This window comes from Pseudophryne corroboree, chromosome 4, assembly GCF_028390025.1.
Source record: "Pseudophryne corroboree isolate aPseCor3 chromosome 4, aPseCor3.hap2, whole genome shotgun sequence".
Lineage (NCBI taxonomy): Eukaryota > Metazoa > Chordata > Amphibia > Anura > Myobatrachidae > Pseudophryne > Pseudophryne corroboree.
Window position 1 is genome coordinate 15,958,264 of NC_086447.1, and position 12,711 is coordinate 15,970,974.

The 12,711-nt window shown below is 37.1% G+C and overlaps 8 non-coding genes across 8 annotated transcripts; all 8 read right to left on the reverse strand.

Moving 5' to 3' along the window:
• Positions 1-375: 375 nt before the first annotated feature.
• Positions 376-449, reverse strand: TRNAN-GUU (transfer RNA asparagine (anticodon GUU)). The gene has a single exon. It is a non-coding gene; the product is annotated as a tRNA-Asn (tRNA).
• A 1,093-nt stretch (positions 450-1,542) lies between these two features.
• Positions 1,543-1,616, reverse strand: TRNAN-GUU (transfer RNA asparagine (anticodon GUU)). Its single transcript has one exon. It is a non-coding gene; the product is annotated as a tRNA-Asn (tRNA).
• A 1,305-nt stretch (positions 1,617-2,921) lies between these two features.
• On the reverse strand, positions 2,922-2,995 carry TRNAN-GUU (transfer RNA asparagine (anticodon GUU)). The gene has a single exon. It is a non-coding gene; the product is annotated as a tRNA-Asn (tRNA).
• Positions 2,996-4,083: 1,088 nt separating this feature from the next.
• Positions 4,084-4,157, reverse strand: TRNAN-GUU (transfer RNA asparagine (anticodon GUU)). Its single transcript has one exon. It is a non-coding gene; the product is annotated as a tRNA-Asn (tRNA).
• A 1,093-nt stretch (positions 4,158-5,250) lies between these two features.
• TRNAN-GUU (transfer RNA asparagine (anticodon GUU)) lies at positions 5,251-5,324 on the reverse strand. Its single transcript has one exon. It is a non-coding gene; the product is annotated as a tRNA-Asn (tRNA).
• Positions 5,325-6,417: 1,093 nt separating this feature from the next.
• TRNAN-GUU (transfer RNA asparagine (anticodon GUU)) lies at positions 6,418-6,491 on the reverse strand. The gene has a single exon. It is a non-coding gene; the product is annotated as a tRNA-Asn (tRNA).
• Positions 6,492-8,751: 2,260 nt separating this feature from the next.
• On the reverse strand, positions 8,752-8,825 carry TRNAN-GUU (transfer RNA asparagine (anticodon GUU)). The gene has a single exon. It is a non-coding gene; the product is annotated as a tRNA-Asn (tRNA).
• Positions 8,826-11,085: 2,260 nt separating this feature from the next.
• On the reverse strand, positions 11,086-11,159 carry TRNAN-GUU (transfer RNA asparagine (anticodon GUU)). The gene has a single exon. It is a non-coding gene; the product is annotated as a tRNA-Asn (tRNA).
• Between the last annotated feature and the right edge of the window lie 1,552 nt (positions 11,160-12,711).

The following is a 12,711-nucleotide window of genomic DNA, read 5'->3' on the forward strand; positions in this document are numbered from 1 at the left end:
TTGTAATGAGGATGCATCTTGCTGCCTTTCCAATGAAGCAAGTTTTAATCAGTAATAGGTGAAAAAACATTCCTACAAAGGTGTTAATCAGAGACTTGGCTTTGTGGACACTTTTCAGAGAGCAAATGTGTTAGCATAAAAATAAAGCCATAAAATGGAGAGCTGATTAATCACTCAATTGGATTTCTCTGCCTGCATAATTTTTTTCTCTGCAACCCCATGCTAAATTGTGCTTCCTGTTTTTTATAAAATGACTTAATCAAATCTGACTCTGATTGCATCAGAGAAGGCCAGGTACCCTACACTATAAGAGGTGGTTTGAAATTTTGACTTGTCTACTTAAAGATCACCAAAATTTGATCACAAGGTCAATTACGTCCCCGGGTGGGATTGAACCACCAACCTTTCGGTTAACAGCCGAATGCGCTAACCGATTGCGCCACAGAGACAGCTTGCAAAAGCATGTACTGACAAAGGCTAAAAAGCATTCATCTAGAAAGTTTCCTAGAAAAAGGTTAAAAAGGCAATAATCTGGAGAGTTTTGCAAGATTTTTCTTCCATTGACCAACGAAGAAACACATTGGTACTTTCACATGATGAGTGAGTACTTCAGGATCTCTGACACTTACATGAGCAGCAGAGTGGCGCAGCGGAAGCGAGCTGGGCCCATAACCCAGAGGTCGGTGGATCGAAACCATCCTCTGCTATGTGCACTTATTTTTTTGTTAATTAAATTCTTCCAAAACTGGAATTGATATTTTGACTCTTTTATTTTTACTTAAAGTACAATAACTTTTAACATTTTAATTTGTTTTAATAGTATATTGACAGCATTGTTTTCTTTCAGAAATCCACTTAATTTTCTTTACCCTATTACTGAAATGGTAATTGACAAAAACAAGCTACATTGTCACCAGAAGAGCAATGCAAAATGTACAATTGATATTTCAAAATCATCTTTCCATCTTGAATTTCAATGATGCATTGGGGCAACGATTTTGTGAGAAACATCTTCACCCTTAAAGAAAGATTTTCTTAACTTCTTACCTGTGTGCTGATTAGATATCACCTGGTTTTCACATTAAACAGATTCCCACTTGAGAAAGCAGCAAGGATGCAGTGAGGTTTATGTTTCCTGTTGTCAACCTGTATTATTTCAGTGGACATTGTAATGAGGATGCATCTTGCTGCCTTTCCAATGAAGCAAGTTTTAATCAGTAATAGGTGAAAAACCATTCCTACAAAGGTGTTAATCAGAGACTTGGCTTTGTGGACACTTTTCAGAGAGCAAATGTGTTAGCATAAAAATAAAGCCATAAAATGGAGAGCTGATTAATCACTCAATTGGATTTCTCTGCCTGCATCATTTTTTTTCTCTGCAACCCCATGCTAAATTGTGCTTCCTGTTTTTTATAAAATGACTTAATCAAATCTGACTCTGATTGCATCAGAGAAGGCCAGGTACCCTACACTATAAGAGGTGGTTTGAAATTTTGACTTGTCTACTTAAAGATCACCAAAATTTGATCACAAGGTCAATTACATCCCCGGGTGGGATTGAACCACCAACCTTTCGGTTAACAGCCGAATGCGCTAACCGATTGCGCCACAGAGACAGCTTGCAAAAGCATGTACTGACAAAGGCTAAAAAGCATTCATCTAGAAAGTTTCCTAGAAAAAGGTTAAAAAGGCAATAATCTGGAGAGTTTTGCAAGATTTTTCTTCCATTGACCAATGAAGAAACACATTGGTACTTTCACATGATGAGTGAGTACTTCAGGATCTCTGACACTTACATGAGCAGCAGAGTGGCGCAGCGGAAGCGTGATGGGCCCATAACCCAGAGGTCGGTGGGTCGAAACCATCCTCTGCTATGTGCACTTATTTTTTTGTTAATTAAATTCTTCCAAAACTGGAATTAATATTTTGACTCTTTTATTTTTACTTAAAGTACAATAACTTTTAACATTTTAATTTGTTTTAATAGTATATTGACAGCATTGTTTTCTTTCAGAAATCCACTTAATTTTCTTTACCCTATTACTGAAATGGTAATTGACAAAAACAAGCTACATTGTCACCAGAAGAGCAATGCAAAATGTACAATTGATATTTCAAAATCATCTTTCCATCTTGAATTTCAATGATGCATTGGGGCAACGATTTTGTGAGAAACATCTTCACCCTTAAAGAAATATTTTCTTAACTTCTTACCTGTGTGCTGATTAGATATCACCTGGTTTTCACATTAAACAGATTCCCACTTGAGAAAGCAGCAAGGATGCAGTGAGGTTTATGTTTCCTGGTGTCAACCTGTATTATTTCAGTGGACATTGTAATGAGGATGCATCTTGCTGCCTTTCCAATGAAGCAAGTTTTAATCAGTAATAGGTGAAAAACCATTCCTACAAAGGTGTTAATCAGAGACTTGGCTTTGTGGACACTTTTCAGAGAGCAAATGTGTTAGCATAAAAATAAAGCCATAAAATGGAGAGCTGATTAATCACTCAATTGGATTTCTCTGCCTGCATCATTTTTTTTCTCTGCAACCCCATGCTAAATTGTGCTTCCTGTTTTTTATAAAATGACTTAATCAAATCTGACTCTGATTGCATCAGAGAAGGCCAGGTACCCTACACCAGTGGTTCTCAAACTCGGTCCTCAGGACCCCACACAGTGCATGTTTTGCAGGTAACCCAGCAAGTGCACAGGTGTATTAATTACTCACTCACACATTTTAAAAGGTCCACAGGTGGAGCTAATTATTTCACTTGTGATTCTGTGAAGAGACCTGCAAAACATGCACCGTGTGGGGTCCTGAGGACCGAGTTTGAGAACCTGTGCCCTACACTATAAGAGGTGGTTTGAAATTTTGACTTGTCTACTTAAAGATCACCAAAATTTGATCACAAGGTCAATTACGTCCCCGGGTGGGATTGAACCACCAACCTTTCGGTTAACAGCCGAATGCGCTAACCGATTGCGCCACAGAGACAGCTTGCAAAAGCATGTACTGACAAAGGCTAAAAAGCATTCATCTAGAAAGTTTCCTAGAAAAAGGTTAAAAAGGCAATAATCTGGAGAGTTTTGCAAGATTTTTCTTCCATTGACCAACGAAGAAACACATTGGTACTTTCACATGATGAGTGAGTACTTCAGGATCTCTGACACTTACATGAGCAGCAGAGTGGCGCAGCGGAAGCGTGATGGGCCCATAACCCAGAGGTCGGTGGATCGAAACCATCCTCTGCTATGTGCACTTATTTTTTTGTTAATTAAATTCTTCCAAAACTGGAATTGATATTTTGACTCTTTTATTTTTACTTAAAGTACAATAACTTTTAACATTTTAATTTGTTTTAATAGTATATTGACAGCATTGTTTTCTTTCAGAAATCCACTTAATTTTCTTTACGCTATTACTGAAATGGTAATTGACAAAAACAAGCTACATTGTCACCAGAAGAGCAATGCAAAATGTACAATTGATATTTCAAAATCATCTTTCCATCTTGAATTTCAATGATGCATTGGGGCAACGATTTTGTGAGAAACATCTTCACCCTTAAAGAAAGATTTTCTTAACTTCTTACCTGTGTGCTGATTAGATATCACCTGGTTTTCACATTAAACAGATTCCCACTTGAGAAAGCAGCAAGGATGCAATGAGGTTTATGTTTCCTGGTGTCAACCTGTATTATTTCAGTGGACATTGTAATGAGGATGCATCTTGCTGCCTTTCCAATGAAGCAAGTTTTAATCAGTAATAGGTGAAAAACCATTCCTACAAAGGTGTTAATCAGAGACTTGGCTTTGTGGACACTTTTCAGAGAGCAAATGTGTTAGCATAAAAATAAAGCCATAAAATGGAGAGCTGATTAATCACTCAATTGGATTTCTCTGCCTGCATCATTTTTTTTCTCTGCAACCCCATGCTAAATTGTGCTTCCTGTTTTTTTATAAAATGACTTTCTCAAATCTGACTGCATCAGAGAAGGCCAGGTACCCTACACTATAAGAGGTGGTTTGAAATTTTGACTTGTCTACTTAAAGATCACCAAAATTTGATCACAAGGTCAATTACGTCCCCGGGTGGGATTGAACCACCAACCTTTCGGTTAACAGCCGAATGCGCTAACCGATTGCGCCACAGAGACAGCTTGCAAAAGCATGTACTGACAAAGGCTAAAAAGCATTCATCTAGAAAGTTTCCTAGAAAAAGGTTAAAAAGGCAATAATCTGGAGAGTTTTGCAAGATTTTTCTTCCACTGACCAACGAAGAAACACATTGGTACTTTCACATGATGAGTGAGTACTTCAGGATCTCTGACACTTACATGAGCAGCAGAGTGGCGCAGCGGAAGCGTGCTGGGCCCATAACCCAGAGGTCGGTGGATCGAAACCATCCTCTGCTATGTGCACTTATTTTTTTGTTAATTATATTCTTCCAAAACGGGAATTGATATTTTGACTCTTTTATTTTTACTTAAAGTACAATAACTTTTAACATTTTAATTTGTTTTAATAGTATATTGACAGCATTGTTTTCTTTCAGAAATCCACTTAATTTTCTTTACCCTATTACTGAAATGGTAATTGACAAAAACAAGCTACATTGTCACCAGAAGAGCAATGCAAAATGTACAATTAATATTTCAAAATCATCTTTCCATCTTGAATTTCAATGATGCATTGGGGCAACGATTTTGTGAGAAACATCTTCACCCTTAAAGAAAGATTTTCTTAACTTCTTACCTGTGTGCTGATTAGATATCACCTGGTTTTCACATTAAACAGATTCCCACTTGAGAAAGCAGCAAGGATGCAGTGAGGTTTATGTTTCCTGGTGTCAACCTGTATTATTTCAGTGGACATTGTAATGAGGATGCATCTTGCTGCCTTTCCAATGAAGCAAGTTTTAATCAGTAATAGGTGAAAAACCATTCCTACAAAGGTGTTAATCAGAGACTTGGCTTTGTGGACACTTTTCAGAGACCAAATGTGTTAGCATAAAAATAAGGCCATACAATGGAGAGCTGATTAATCACTTAATTGGATTTCTCTGCCTGCATAATTTTTTTTCTCTGCAACCCCATGCTAAATTGTGCTTCCTGTTTTTTATAAAATGACTTAATCAAATCTGACTCTGATTGCATCAGAGAAGGCCAGGTACCCTACACTATAAGAGGTGGTTTGAAATTTTGACTTGTCTACTTAAAGATCACTAAAATTTGATCACAAGGTCAATTACGTCCCCGGGTGGGATTGAACCACCAACCTTTCGGTTAACAGCCGAATGCGCTAACCGATTGCGCCACAGAGACAGCTTGCAAAAGCATGTACTGACAAAGGCTAAAAAGCATTCATCTAGAAAGTTTCCTAGAAAAAGGTTAAAAAGGCAATAATCTGGAGAGTTTTGCAAGATTTTTCTTCCATTGACCAACGAAGAAACACATTGGTACTTTCACATGATGAGTGAGTACTTCAGGATCTCTGACACTTACATGAGCAGCAGAGTAGCGCAGCTGAAGCGTGCTGGGCCCATAACCCAGAGGTCGGTGGATCGAAACCATCCTCTGCTATGTGCACTTATTTTTTTGTTAATTAAATTCTTCCAAAACTGGAATTGATATTTTGACTCTTTTATTTTTACTTAAAGTACAATAACTTTTAACATTTTAATTTGTTTTAATAGTATATTGACAGCATTGTTTTCTTTCAGAAATCCACTTAATTTTCTTTACCCTATTACTGAAATGGTAATTGACAAAAACAAGCTACATTGTCACCAGAAGAGCAATGCAAAATGTACAATTGATATTTCAAAATCATCTTTCCATCTTGAATTTCAATGATGCATTGGGGCAACGATTTTGTGAGAAACATCTTCACCCTTAAAGAAAGATTTTCTTAACTTCTTACCTGTGTGCTGATTAGATATCACCTGGTTTTCACATTAAACAGATTCCCACTTGAGAAAGCAGCAAGGATGCAGTGAGGTTTATGTTTCCTGGTGTCAACCTGTATTATTTCAGTGGACATTGTAATGAGGATGCATCTTGCTGCCTTTCCAATGAAGCAAGTTTTAATCAGTAATAGGTGAAAAACCATTCCTACAAAGGTGTTAATCAGAGACTTGGCTTTGTGGACACTTTTCATAGAGCAAATGTGTTAGCATAAAAATAAAGCCATAAAATGGAGAGCTGATTAATCACTCAATTGGATTTCTCTGCCTGCATAATTTTTTTTCTCTGCAACCCCATGCTAAATTGTGCTTCCTGTTTTTTATAAAATGACTTAATCAAATCTGACTCTGATTGCATCAGAGAAGGCCAGGTACCCTACACTATAAGAGGTAGTTTGAAATTTTGACTTGTCTACTTAAAGATCACCAAAATTTGATCACAAGGTCAATTACGTCCCCGGGTGGGATTGAACCACCAACCTTTCGGTTAACAGCCGAATGCGCTAACTGATTGCGCCACAGAGACAGCTTGCAAAAGCATGTACTGACAATGGCTAAAAAGCATTCATCTAGAAAGTTTCCTAGAAAAAGGTTAAAAAGGCAATAATCTGGAGAGTTTTGCAAGATTTTTCTTCCATTGACCAACGAAGAAACACATTGGTACTTTCACATGATGAGTGAGTACTTCAGGATCTCTGACACTTACATGAGCAGCCGAGTGGCGCAGCGGAAGCGTGCTGGGCCCATAACCCAGAGGTTGGTGGATCGAAACCATCCTCTGCTATGTGCACTTATTTTTTTGTTAATTAAATTCTTCCAAAACTGGAATTGATATTTTGGCTCTTTTATTTTTACTTAAAGTACAATAACTTTTAACATTTTAATTTGTTTTAATAGTATATTGACAGCATTGTTTTCTTTCAGAAATCCACTTAATTTTCTTTACCCTATTACTGAAATGGTAATTGACAAAAACAAGCTACATTGTCACCAGAAGAGCAATGCAAAATGTACAATTGATATTTCAAAATCATCTTTCCATCTTGAATTTCAATGATGCATTGGGGCAACGATTTTGTGAGAAACATCTTCACCCTTAAAGAAAGATTTTCTTAACTTCTTACCTGTGTGCTGATTAGATATCACCTGGTTTTCACATTAAACAGATTCCCACTTGAGAAAGCAGCAAGGATGCAGTGAGGTTTATGTTTCCTGGTGTCAACCTGTATTATTTCAGTGGACATTGTAATGAGGATGCATCTTGCTGCCTTTCCAATGAAGCAAGTTTTAATCAGTAATAGGTGAAAAACCATTCCTACAAAGGTGTTAATCAGAGACTTGGCTTTGTGGACACTTTTCAGAGAGCAAATGTGTTAGCATAAAAATAAAGCCATAAAATGGAGAGCTGATTAATCACTCAATTGGATTTCTCTGCCTGCATAATTTTTTTTCTCTGCAACCCCATGCTAAATTGTGCTTCCTGTTTTTTATAAAATGACTTAATCAAATCTGACTCTGATTGCATCAGAGAAGGCCAGGTACCCTACACTATAAGAGGTGGTTTGAAATTTTGACTTGTCTACTTAAAGATCACCAAAATTTGATCACAAGGTCAATTACGTCCCCGGGTGGGATTGAACCACCAACCTTTCGTTTAACAGCCGAATGCGCTAACCGATTGCGCCACAGAGACAGCTTGCAAAAGCATGTACTGACAAAGGCTAAAAAGCATTCATCTAGAAAGTTTCCTAGAAAAAGGTTAAAAAGGCAATAATCTGGAGAGTTTTGCAAGATTTTTCTTCCATTGACCAACGAAGAAACACATTGGTACTTTCACATGATGAGTGAGTACTTCAGGATCTCTGGTACTTACATGAGCAGCAGAGTGGCGCAGCGGAAGCGTGCTGGGCCCATAACCCAGAGGTCGGTGGATCGAAACCATCCTCTGCTATGTGCACTTATTTTTTTGTTAATTAAATTCTTCCAAAACGGGAATTGATATTTTGACTCTTTTATTTTTACTTAAAGTACAATAACTTTTAACATTTTAATTTGTTTTAATAGTATATTGACAGCATTGTTTTCTTTCAGAAATCCACTTAATTTTCTTTACCCTATTACTGAAATGGTAATTGACAAAAACAAGCTACATTGTCACCAGAAGAGCAATGCAAAATGTACAATTAATATTTCAAAATCATCTTTCCATCTTGAATTTCAATGATGCATTGGGGCAACGATTTTGTGAGAAACATCTTCACCCTTAAAGAAAGATTTTCTTAACTTCTTACCTGTGTGCTGATTAGATATCACCTGGTTTTCACATTAAACAGATTCCCACTTGAGAAAGCAGCAAGGATGCAGTGAGGTTTATGTTTCCTGGTGTCAACCTGTATTATTTCAGTGGACATTGTAATGAGGATGCATCTTGCTGCCTTTCCAATGAAGCAAGTTTTAATCAGTAATAGGTGAAAAACCATTCCTACAAAGGTGTTAATCAGAGACTTGGCTTTGTGGACACTTTTCAGAGAGCAAATGTGTTAGCATAAAAATAAAGCCATAAAATGGAGAGCTGATTAATCACTTAATTGGATTTCTCTGCCTGCATAATTTTTTTTCTCTGCAACCCCATACTAAATTGTGCTTCCTGTTTTTTATAAAATGACTTAATCAAATCTGACTCTGATTGCATCAGAGAAGGCCAGGTACCCTACACTATAAGAGGTGGTTTGAAATTTTGACTTGTCTACTTAAAGATCACCAAAATTTGATCACAAGGTCAATTACGTCCCCGGGTGGGATTGAACCACCAACCTTTCGGTTAACAGCCGAATGCGCTAACTGATTGCGCCACAGAGACAGCTTGCAAAAGCATGTACTGACAATGGCTAAAAAGCATTCATCTAGAAAGTTTCCTAGAAAAAGGTTAAAAAGGCAATAATCTGGAGAGTTTTGCAAGATTTTTCTTCCATTGACCAACGAAGAAACACATTGGTACTTTCACATGATGAGTGAGTACTTCAGGATCTCTGACACTTACATGAGCAGCAGAGTGGCGCAGCGGAAGCGAGCTGGGCCCATAACCCAGAGGTCGGTGGATCGAAACCATCCACTGCTATGTGCACTTATTTTTTTGTTAATTAAATTCTTCCAAAACTGGAATTGATATTTTGACTCTTTTATTTTTACTTAAAGTACAATAACTTTTAACATTTTAATTTGTTTTAATAGTATATTGACAGCATTGTTTTCTTTCAGAAATCCACTTAATTTTCTTTACCCTATTACTGAAATGGTAATTGACAAAAACAAGCTACATTGTCACCAGAAGAGCAATGCAAAATGTACAATTGATATTTCAAAATCATCTTTCCATCTTGAATTTCAATGATGCATTGGGGCAACGATTTTGTGAGAAACATCTTCACCCTTAAAGAAAGATTTTCTTAACTTCTTACCTGTGTGCTGATTAGATATCACCTGGTTTTCACATTAAACAGATTCCCACTTGAGAAAGCAGCAAGGATGCAGTGAGGTTTATGTTTCCTGGTGTCAACCTGTATTATTTCAGTGGACATTGTAATGAGGATGCATCTTGCTGCCTTTCCAATGAAGCAAGTTTTAATCAGTAATAGGTGAAAAACCATTCCTACAAAGGTGTTAATCAGAGACTTGGCTTTGTGGACACTTTTCAGAGAGCAAATGTGTTAGCATAAAAATAAAGCCATAAAATGGAGAGCTGATTAATCACTCAATTGGATTTCTCTGCCTGCATAATTTTTTTTCTCTGCAACCCCATACTAAATTGTGCTTCCTGTTTTTTATAAAATGACTTAATCAAATCTGACTCTGATTGCATCAGAGAAGGCCAGGTACCCTACACTATAAGAGGTAGTTTGAAATTTTGACTTGTCTACTTAAAGATCACCAAAATTTGATCACAAGGTCAATTACGTCCCCGGGTGGGATTGAACCACCAACCTTTTGGTTAACAGCCGAATGCGTTAACCGATTGCGCCACAGAGACAGCTTGCAAAAGCATGTACTGACAAAGGCTAAAAAGCATTCATCTAGAAAGTTTCCTAGAAAAAGGTTAAAAAGGCAATAATCTGGAGAGTTTTGCAAGATTTTTCTTCCATTGACCAACGAAGAAACACATTGGTACTTTCACATGATGAGTGAGTACTTCAGGATCTCTGACACTTACATGAGCAGCAGAGTGGCGCAGCGGAAGCGTGCTGGGCCCATAACCCAGAGGTCGGTGGATTGAAACCATCCTCTGCTATGTGCACTTATTTTTTTGTTAATTAAATTCTTCCAAAACGGGAATTGATATTTTGACTCTTTTATTTTTACTTAAAGTACAATAACTTTTAACATTTTAATTTGTTTTAATAGTATATTGACAGCATTGTTTTCTTTCAGAAATCCACTTAATTTTCTTTACCCTATTACTGAAATGGTAATTGACAAAAACAAGCTACATTGTCACCAGAAGAGCAATGCAAAATGTACAATTAATATTTCAAAATCATCTTTCCATCTTGAATTTCAATGATGCATTGGGGCAACGATTTTGTGAGAAACATCTTCACCCTTAAAGAAAGATTTTCTTAACTTCTTACCTGTGTGCTGATTAGATATCACCTGGTTTTCACATTAAACAGATTCCCACTTGAGAAAGCAGCAAGGATGCAGTGAGGTTTATGTTTCCTGGTGTCAACCTGTATTATTTCAGTGGACATTGTAATGAGGATGCATCTTGCTGCCTTTCCAATGAAGCAAGTTTTAATCAGTAATAGGTGAAAAACCATTCCTACAAAGGTGTTAATCAGAGACTTGGCTTTGTGGACACTTTTCAGAGACCAAATGTGTTAGCATAAAAATAAGGCCATACAATGGAGAGCTGATTAATCACTTAATTGGATTTCTCTGCCTGCATAATTTTTTTTCTCTGCAACCCCATGCTAAATTGTGCTTCCTGTTTTTTATAAAATGACTTAATCAAATCTGACTCTGATTGCATCAGAGAAGGCCAGGTACCCTACACTATAAGAGGTGGTTTGAAATTTTGACTTGTCTACTTAAAGATCACTAAAATTTGATCACAAGGTCAATTACGTCCCCGGGTGGGATTGAACCACCAACCTTTCGGTTAACAGCCGAATGCGCTAACCGATTGCGCCACAGAGACAGCTTGCAAAAGCATGTACTGACAAAGGCTAAAAAGCATTCATCTAGAAAGTTTCCTAGAAAAAGGTTAAAAAGGCAATAATCTGGAGAGTTTTGCAAGATTTTTCTTCCATTGACCAACGAAGAAACACATTGGTACTTTCACATGATGAGTGAGTACTTCAGGATCTCTGACACTTACATGAGCAGCAGAGTAGCGCAGCTGAAGCGTGCTGGGCCCATAACCCAGAGGTCGGTGGATCGAAACCATCCTCTGCTATGTGCACTTATTTTTTTGTTAATTAAATTCTTCCAAAACTGGAATTGATATTTTGACTCTTTTATTTTTACTTAAAGTACAATAACTTTTAACATTTTAATTTGTTTTAATAGTATATTGACAGCATTGTTTTCTTTCAGAAATCCACTTAATTTTCTTTACCCTATTACTGAAATGGTAATTGACAAAAACAAGCTACATTGTCACCAGAAGAGCAATGCAAAATGTACAATTGATATTTCAAAATCATCTTTCCATCTTGAATTTCAATGATGCATTGGGGCAACGATTTTGTGAGAAACATCTTCACCCTTAAAGAAAGATTTTCTTAACTTCTTACCTGTGTGCTGATTAGATATCACCTGGTTTTCACATTAAACAGATTCCCACTTGAGAAAGCAGCAAGGATGCAGTGAGGTTTATGTTTCCTGGTGTCAACCTGTATTATTTCAGTGGACATTGTAATGAGGATGCATCTTGCTGCCTTTCCAATGAAGCAAGTTTTAATCAGTAATAGGTGAAAAACCATTCCTACAAAGGTGTTAATCAGAGACTTGGCTTTGTGGACACTTTTCATAGAGCAAATGTGTTAGCATAAAAATAAAGCCATAAAATGGAGAGCTGATTAATCACTCAATTGGATTTCTCTGCCTGCATAATTTTTTTTCTCTGCAACCCCATGCTAAATTGTGCTTCCTGTTTTTTATAAAATGACTTAATCAAATCTGACTCTGATTGCATCAGAGAAGGCCAGGTACCCTACACTATAAGAGGTGGTTTGAAATTTTGACTTGTCTACTTAAAGATCACCAAAATTTGATCACAAGGTCAATTACGTCCCCGGGTGGGATTGAACCACCAACCTTTCGGTTAACAGCCAAATGCACTAACTGATTGCGCCACAGAGACAGCTTGCAAAAGCATGTACTGACAATGGCTAAAAAGCATTCATCTAGAAAGTTTCCTAGAAAAAGGTTAAAAAGGCAATAATCTGGAGAGTTTTGCAAGATTTTTCTTCCATTGACCAATGAAGAAACACATTGGTACTTTCACATGATGAGTGAGTACTTCAGGATCTCTGACACTTACATGAGCAGCAGAGTGGCGCAGCGGAAGCGTGATGGGCCCATAACCCAGAGGTCGGTGGATCGAAACCATCCTCTGCTATGTGCACTTATTTTTTTGTTAATTAAATTCTTCCAAAACTGGAATTGATATTTTGACTCTTTTATTTTTACTTAAAGTACAATAACTTTTAACATTTTAATTTGTTTTAATAGTATATTGACAGCAT